Source organism: Salvelinus fontinalis, chromosome 24 (assembly GCF_029448725.1).
Source record: "Salvelinus fontinalis isolate EN_2023a chromosome 24, ASM2944872v1, whole genome shotgun sequence".
Taxonomy (NCBI): Eukaryota; Metazoa; Chordata; class Actinopteri; order Salmoniformes; family Salmonidae; genus Salvelinus; species Salvelinus fontinalis.
Window position 1 is genome coordinate 18,072,445 of NC_074688.1, and position 7,517 is coordinate 18,079,961.

Sequence of the window (7,517 nt, forward strand, 5' to 3'; positions counted from 1 at the left end):
AAGAGACAAGACAACGCAGCGTGGACTCCATTTTCTGGTTGGCTCTCTCCGCTTGACCATTAGACTGTGGGTGAAATCCAGAAGTGAGACTGACTGTAGCTCCAATGGCCAAACAGAAGGATTTCCAGACAGCAGAGGTAAACTGAGGACCACGGTCAGACACAATGTCACTGGGCAATCCGTGAACCCTGAAAACCTCCCTGACCAGGATCTCGGACGTCTCCGTAGCCGATGGAAGCTTGGAGAGAGGAACAAAATGAGCAAACTTGCTGAATCTGTCCACAATGACCGTGTTCCCAACAGAAGGGGGCAATCCCGTGACAAAATCCAGGGCCAGATGCGACCAAGGTCGCCGAGGAATAGGTAGGGGGTGAAGAAGCCCAGAGCTGGGCCGATTGGTACTCTTGTTCTGGGCACAAACAGGACATGCGGCAACAAACCTCCGGGTATCTTCTCCCATGGCAGGCCACCAAAAACGTCTGCGCAGTAGTGCCATAGTCCGAGTAACGCCAGGGTGACAAGCTATCTTGCTGGCGTGGGACCACTGAAGGACAGCAGAACGGACCGACTCGGGTACGAACAACCGACCGGGTGGACCGGTACCGGGGCCGGGCCCGAAGGGCCGCCATCACATCCTCCTCTATCCTCCATGTAACGGCTCCCACGACAACATTCTGGGGAAGAATCGTCTCAGTCTTGACTCCAATCTCCTCCGTCTTAGAGAACATCCGGGACAGGGCGTCCGCCTTCCCGTTCTTAGACCCAGGTCGGAACGTCAGGGAAAAATTGAAACGTCCAAAAAACAAGGCCCACCTAGCCTGACGGGCGTTGAGACGTTTAGCCGATTGTACGTAAGCCAGATTCTTGTGGTCAGTCCAGACCACAAACGGTTGCTCCGCTCCCTCCAACCAGTGCCGCCACTCCTCCAAGGCAAGCCTCACAGCGAGAAGCTCCCGGTTACCCACATCGTAGTTTCTTTCAGCTGGAGAAAGACGACCAGAGTAGAAAGCGCAGGGATGGAGTTTACCGTCAGTGGAGCTACGCTGGGACAGGATGGCGCCCACACCCACATCAGAAGCATCCACTTCCACAACGAACTGACGGGAAGTGTCAGGTTGAGAGAATCGGGGCGTTGGTGAATCGGCTCTTCAAGTCCAGAAATGCTCGGTCTGCCTCAGGAGTCCAACAGAACTTTCTGGTGCAAGACGTCAGGGCAGTTAAAGGTGCAGCCACCCGGCTGTAGTCACGGATAAACCTCCGATAAAAATTTGCAAACCCCAGGAATCTCTGGAGCTGCAATCTTGTACCGGGCTGGACCCAATCCCGAACCTTCTCTTGGTCCATCTTGATCTCTCCCCTGGATATGATGTACCCGAGGAAGGACGTTGTATGGGCGTGAAAATCACACTTCTCCGCCTTCACGAACAGACGGTTCTCCAACAACCGCTGCAGGACCTGCTTGACATGCAGAACGTGGCTAGAAAGCTCCTTTGAGAAGATGAGGATATCATCCAGGTAAACGAACACAAAAATACCAATCATATCTCTCAAAACGTCATTCACCATACTTTGGAACACCGCCGGAGCGTTGGTCAGTCCAAACGGCATCACCTGGTACTCAAAATGTCCCATCGGAGTATTGAACCCAGTCAACCACTCGTCCCCCTCCTTGATCCGAACCAAATGATAAGCATTACGTAAATCAAGCTTCGTAAAAACCGTAGCACCCTGTAAGGAATCGAAAGCCGAGCTCATCAAGGGCAGGGGATACTTGTTCTTAACCGTAATCTCATTCAAACCCCGATAATCAATACACGGTCGAAGAGAACCATCCTTCTTGCTCACAAAAAAAAAACCTGCTCCCAAAGGTGATGACGATGGCCGAATGAGACCTGTAGCTAGAGACTCCTTGATGTAGGTCTCCAAGGCCTCACGTTCCGGTCGAGAGATACTGTATAACCGTCCCTTGGGAAAGGCAGATCCAGGAAACAGATTAATCGCACAATCATAAGGTCGGTGGGGAGGAAGAGACAGAGCCTTCTGTTTACTGAATACCTCACCCAACTCGTGATATGTTTCTGGAACCAGGGACAAATCAGGAGGAGCAGAGTCACTGACCTGACTGGAAACAGCAGGAGAACAGGCAGTCCTAAGACAGTTAGCATGACACTCAATGCTCCAACTAGTTACCTTCCCCGTCACCCAATCAAACGAGGGATTGTGTTCCTTCAGCCAGGGGTAACCAAGAACCAGAGGAACATGGGGCGAGGACAAAATGAAGAAAGAGATAAACTCTGAATGATTTCCCGACACCAACAGCTTAACCGGTTCAGTCCTCACAGTGATCCGTGCCAGACTACTGCCGTTCAGAGTGGTTGCTTCAATGGCTTCCGGCAATTGCTCCTTGGAAAGCCCCAGCTGTTCCACCAAGTCGGCATCCATAAAGTTACCATCGGCACCTGAATCGATAAAAGCGTTCAGGTCAAAACTCTGATCCTTATTCATAAGGGTCGCAGCAAAACGGGGTCTGACAAGATCCTTGAGAGATTGAAACTGGCTCGCTAAAATTCCTCCCAAATTTAGCGAGCCGGGCAGTTTAACGGGCGCTGTGGACAAGCGGAGTTGTAATCTCCCGATCTACCACAGTAGAAAGAGCTATTGGTCTCACGTCTACGTTGGCGCTCCGCCTTAGTTAGCCCGTGTCGCCCCACTTGCATTGGTTCAGAATCTGGTGGCAAGACCCCTCTACTAATCCCGTGTGGAGAATAACGATCAATACGTCCTGGTTCACCTCCTGAACCGAATGGTAACCGAGTTACAGATTGATTGGATAGACCCCACTGCTTCTCCCTCCTTCTCTCTCGGACTCTATTATCAACCCGAATAGATAAAGCGACCAAGCTGTCTAAGTCACTAGGCTCTGGATAAGAAATCAGCTCATCCTTAAGTTCATCTGACAACCCCTTGTAAAAAACCGCTTGTAGTGACTCCTCATTCCAACCACTCTCCACAGCCAATGTCCTGAACTCAATCATAAAATCTGCCACACTGCGAGCTCCTTGGCGAAGAGAGAACAAACGTTTAGCTGCGTCCTTACCTCGGACTGGATGATCAAAAAGCTTCCTCATCTCTCCCGTGAACTCCTGATATGAAGCCGTGCAGGTTCCCTGTCGTTCCCAAACGGCTGAAGCCCATTCCAGAGCTCTTCCACGCAACAGTTCAATAACAAAGGCTATCCTAGCCTTGTCAGTGGCGTAAGAATGGGGCTGTAGATCAAACACTAACCCACACTGCATAAGAAACGAACGGCATTTTCCCAAATCCCCTTCATACTTATCAGGCGTCGGTACCTTGGGTTCACGAAATGGAACCGCTTCAGACACGGCAGGTGAGATGGGTGAAACCGGTGGTGAATGAATCACCTGCAAACTGAGCTGATCCTGGACTTGTGTCAAGCTAGCAGATAAGTTCTGGATCGAACTCGCCATCTCCTGTAGCGCCGTATTGTGTTGTCCCAATTTCTTCTCCTGCAGGGTAATGGCATGGCAAACGGAGTCCAGGTCCGCTGGGTTCATTACTGGCCGGATCGTTCTGTCACGATCTTTCAAGATCGAACCCAGAAGCAGACCAGGACAAGGAGCGTAGGAAGAAGGTGAGTATTTATTTACAGTGAACTGTGAAAAGGTAGATATATCCAGATGGTGTAGCGGGCAGCGGTGGTGAGTAGATGAGAGGAAATAGATGAATCCAATGTAGTAGTAGAATCCTCTGTCAACCAGGCGGGAATGGAGTGAATGATCCAGGTGAGTAACTGAAGGCAAAACAAACGGAGGTAAGTTCAAGGCAAGCAATACGTAAATGAAAACAACAAAACAAATTCTATCCAACTGGAGTCTGGTACTCAGGCACAACATACTGTTCATGGCTAACGATCCGGCAGGGAATGGAAGTCAGGTCAGAGCTTTTGAAGGGTAGAGATGATGATCAGGACAGGTGTGCAGATTACTGACGGGAAACAGGTGCGGGTGAAATCAATCTCCCAATGAGCTAATTCGCCCGGCAACCAGACAGGATGCGTTCCAGGACACCTGAAACACACTCCAGGACAGACACACAGGCAAACCCAGACTCAGGAAGCGGGATTCGTGACACATTTTTCTAACAAAACCTATCCTATACCATAAATATGTTATCAGACTGTCATCTGATGAGGTTTTTTCTTGGTTAGTGGCTATCAATATCTTAGTTTAGCCGAATTGGTGATAGCTACTGGTGTTGAGAAAAAATGGTGGACAAAGAAAAAGGGTGTCTTTTGCTAACATGGTTAGCTAATAGATTTACATATTTTGTCTTCCCTGTAAAACATTTTAAAAATCTGAAATGGTGACTTTATTCACAAGATCTGTATCTTTCATTTGGTGTCTTGGACTTGTGATTTAATGATATTTAGATGCTACTATTTAAATGTGACGCTATGCTAGCGATGCTAATCAGTGTGGGGGGGGGGGGGGGGGGGGGGGTGATCCCGGATCCGGGTTTCTGAGGCAGTAAAAGTTAAACAACTATTAACTGTAAATGGAGCAGGTATTTCCTATGGAGGAATGATTCTAATGGAACAGATAGACAGACTTCAGAGAGATCGACAAGCACACACAGTGTAGTGAAAAAATAAACATGGGGCTGGGATGGTTCAATGACACTGGCTCTGCATTGTCATAAAAGTAAAGTGTGTTTTTATTAAAAGTCTCACGCTGCAGGGTTGGAGAGAGAGAGAGAGAAGGGGGGAGCAAAGAGGAGAAGCATGGAGGAGAGAAGGAGAGCACAGAGGTGTACAATTTGGAGAAAAGAGGACACGAGGGAAGAGAGTGGTGAAAAGAGAGAGGAAAAAGAGAAGAGAAAGATGAGGCAGAAGAAGATGGAGTAACTGAATGGTCATGAGAACACCCACACGGATTCTGTTAAGATAATTACATTCCATATCAATTACTCTTTTACATTTTTTCCTGCATATTTAATCAAAACAATAAATTTATTTAGCAGTATTTGGTTCTATGAAATTAATTCTACAGATATTATTTTAATTTAATGGCCCAGTGCAGAAAAAAATTATATATATTTTCACACTATGACGTTTGAATAATACTGTGAAATTGTTAAAATTATGATAATGGCCTTTTAGTGTAAGAGCTGTTTGAAAAAGACCGCCTGTCACGTTCCTGACCTGTTTTCTCTTGTTTTATATGTCTTTATTGGTCAGGGCGTGAGTGTTGGGTGGGCAGTCTATGTTTTCTATTTCTATGTGGGGTTTTGTGTTCGGCCTGGTATGATTCTCAATTGGAGACAGGTGTGTATCGTTTGTCTCTGATTGAGAGTCATACTAAGGCAGCCAGGGTTTCACTGGTGTTTTGTGGGTGTTTGTTCTTGTGTCAGCGTTTGGGCCACACAGGACTGTTGCAGGTTAGTCACGTTTGTTGTTTTGTTAATTTGTAGTGTTTTGTTGGTTTGCCATTAAATCATGAATACCTCCTACTCCGCATCTTGGTCCGATCCATGCTCCTCCTCGTCTGAGGAGGAGAACTACATTGACAACCTTTACACCGCCTGAAATTTCAGCCTGTTTTGGTGGGATGGAGTTCTGGCCTGCCTGGTGACATCCCCAGGCGGTCAATTAGTTAATAGACCAATAAGAGAGTTCCAAACCTCTGCAAAAAACAGCTAGGTTTCAGTTTTCCCCTCCCCACTCAAATTACTACTTGAGAAATTGCTCTTTGCTAAGAAGTTTTGACCATTTTAAATTGAAAACAATCACAGTAAGGTACTTAATTGTTACCCAGAAATGATTTATTATTGAGATAAAAACGGTTGCATTGGACCTTTAAAAAAAATCTGGAACAACAAAGAGTGGGGGAGCGGGAGATGGTGGGACGACAGTGGAAATTAGAATGGAAGTAAAACAGGGGCCGACAGAGAGAAATAGTAGGAGAGAGTGATGAAAAAAGAGATGACAGAGCGGTTAGGAGGCGGAGGGAGGGGAGAGAAGTGTCCTGTTAAGGGGAGATTAGTGTCATAATCCTGTGAAATCATCCTCCTTCCATCCTATTACCGAGGCTGGGCCCTGATGGCTTTCAGTAAACAGACACAAGACAGGCAGCCCAATGAGGCAGCTAGGGGGGGATTGCAACCTGAGTTTAGCGCGCCTAAATAGAACATAATTCACTTTTTATGCACTTTTCTCTCTGTGCGTATTCTGTTCTTGAATTTAAGCATGAGAATAACATGTTCTTCACCCACTATTCATTAGGGCTGGAGATCAAATAAAACGAATTTGGCGGAGGTGTCTACAGATGCGACGTATTCTGACCTTGACTCCCTCATAATTCCACCACCTTTACGCGCAATAAAATGATGAATAAAGTCGTTCTTTTAGATATATTCTACTTTATGATCATTGGAGCCAAATGTTAAACCAGTCATATCACAGCAAACTAAGGCATTTAGACATATTGGCAGGTAGCCTAGTGGTTAAGAGTGTTGGGCCTGTAACCAAAAGGTTGCTGGTTCAATTCCTCTACACAACTAAGTGAAAAATCTGTCGATGTGTCCTTCAGCAAGGCACTATCACTAACTGTTCCTGTAAGTTGCTAAATGTACAGTATATTAACTTTTCCACAGTGAAGTTCATGAAATGAACTACCCACCACTGCGACCTGTACACTCTCGTTGGCTGGTCCTCGCTTCATACTCGTCGCCAAACCCATTGGTTCCAGGTCATCTACAAGACCCTGCTAGGTAAAGTCCCCCCTTATCTCAGCTCGCTGGTCACCATAGCAGCACCTACCCGTAGCACGCGCTCCAGCAGGTATATCTCTCTAGTCACCCCCAAAACCAATTCTTCCTTTGGACGCCTCTCCTTCCAGTTCTCTGCTGCCAATGACTGGAACGAACTACAAAAATCTCTGAAACTGGAAACACCTATCTCCCTCACTAGCTTTAAGCACCAGCTGTCAGAGCAGCTCATAGATTACTGCACCTGTACATAACCCATCTACAATTTAGCCCAAACAACTACCTCTTTACCTACTGTATTTATTTATTAATTTATTTTGCTCCTTTGCACCCCATTATTTCTGTCTCTACTTTGCACTTTCTTCCAATGCAAACCAACCATTCCAGTGTTTTTTTTAGTTTTTATTTTACTTGCTGTGTTGTACTCACTTCGCCTCCATGGCCTTTTTATATTTTTATTTATTTATACATATATCTGTTTGCCTTCACCTCCCTTATCTCACCTCACTTGCTCACATTGTATCTAGACTTTTTTTTTTTTTTTTTTTTTTTTTTTTTTCACTGTATTATTGACTATATGTTTGTTTTTACTCCATGTGTAACTATGTGTTGTTGTATGTGTCGAACTGCTTTGCTTTATCTTGGCCAGGTCGCAATTGTAAATGAGAACGTGTTCTCAATTTGCCTACCTGGTTAAATAAAGGTTAAATAAATAAAATAAATAAATAAAA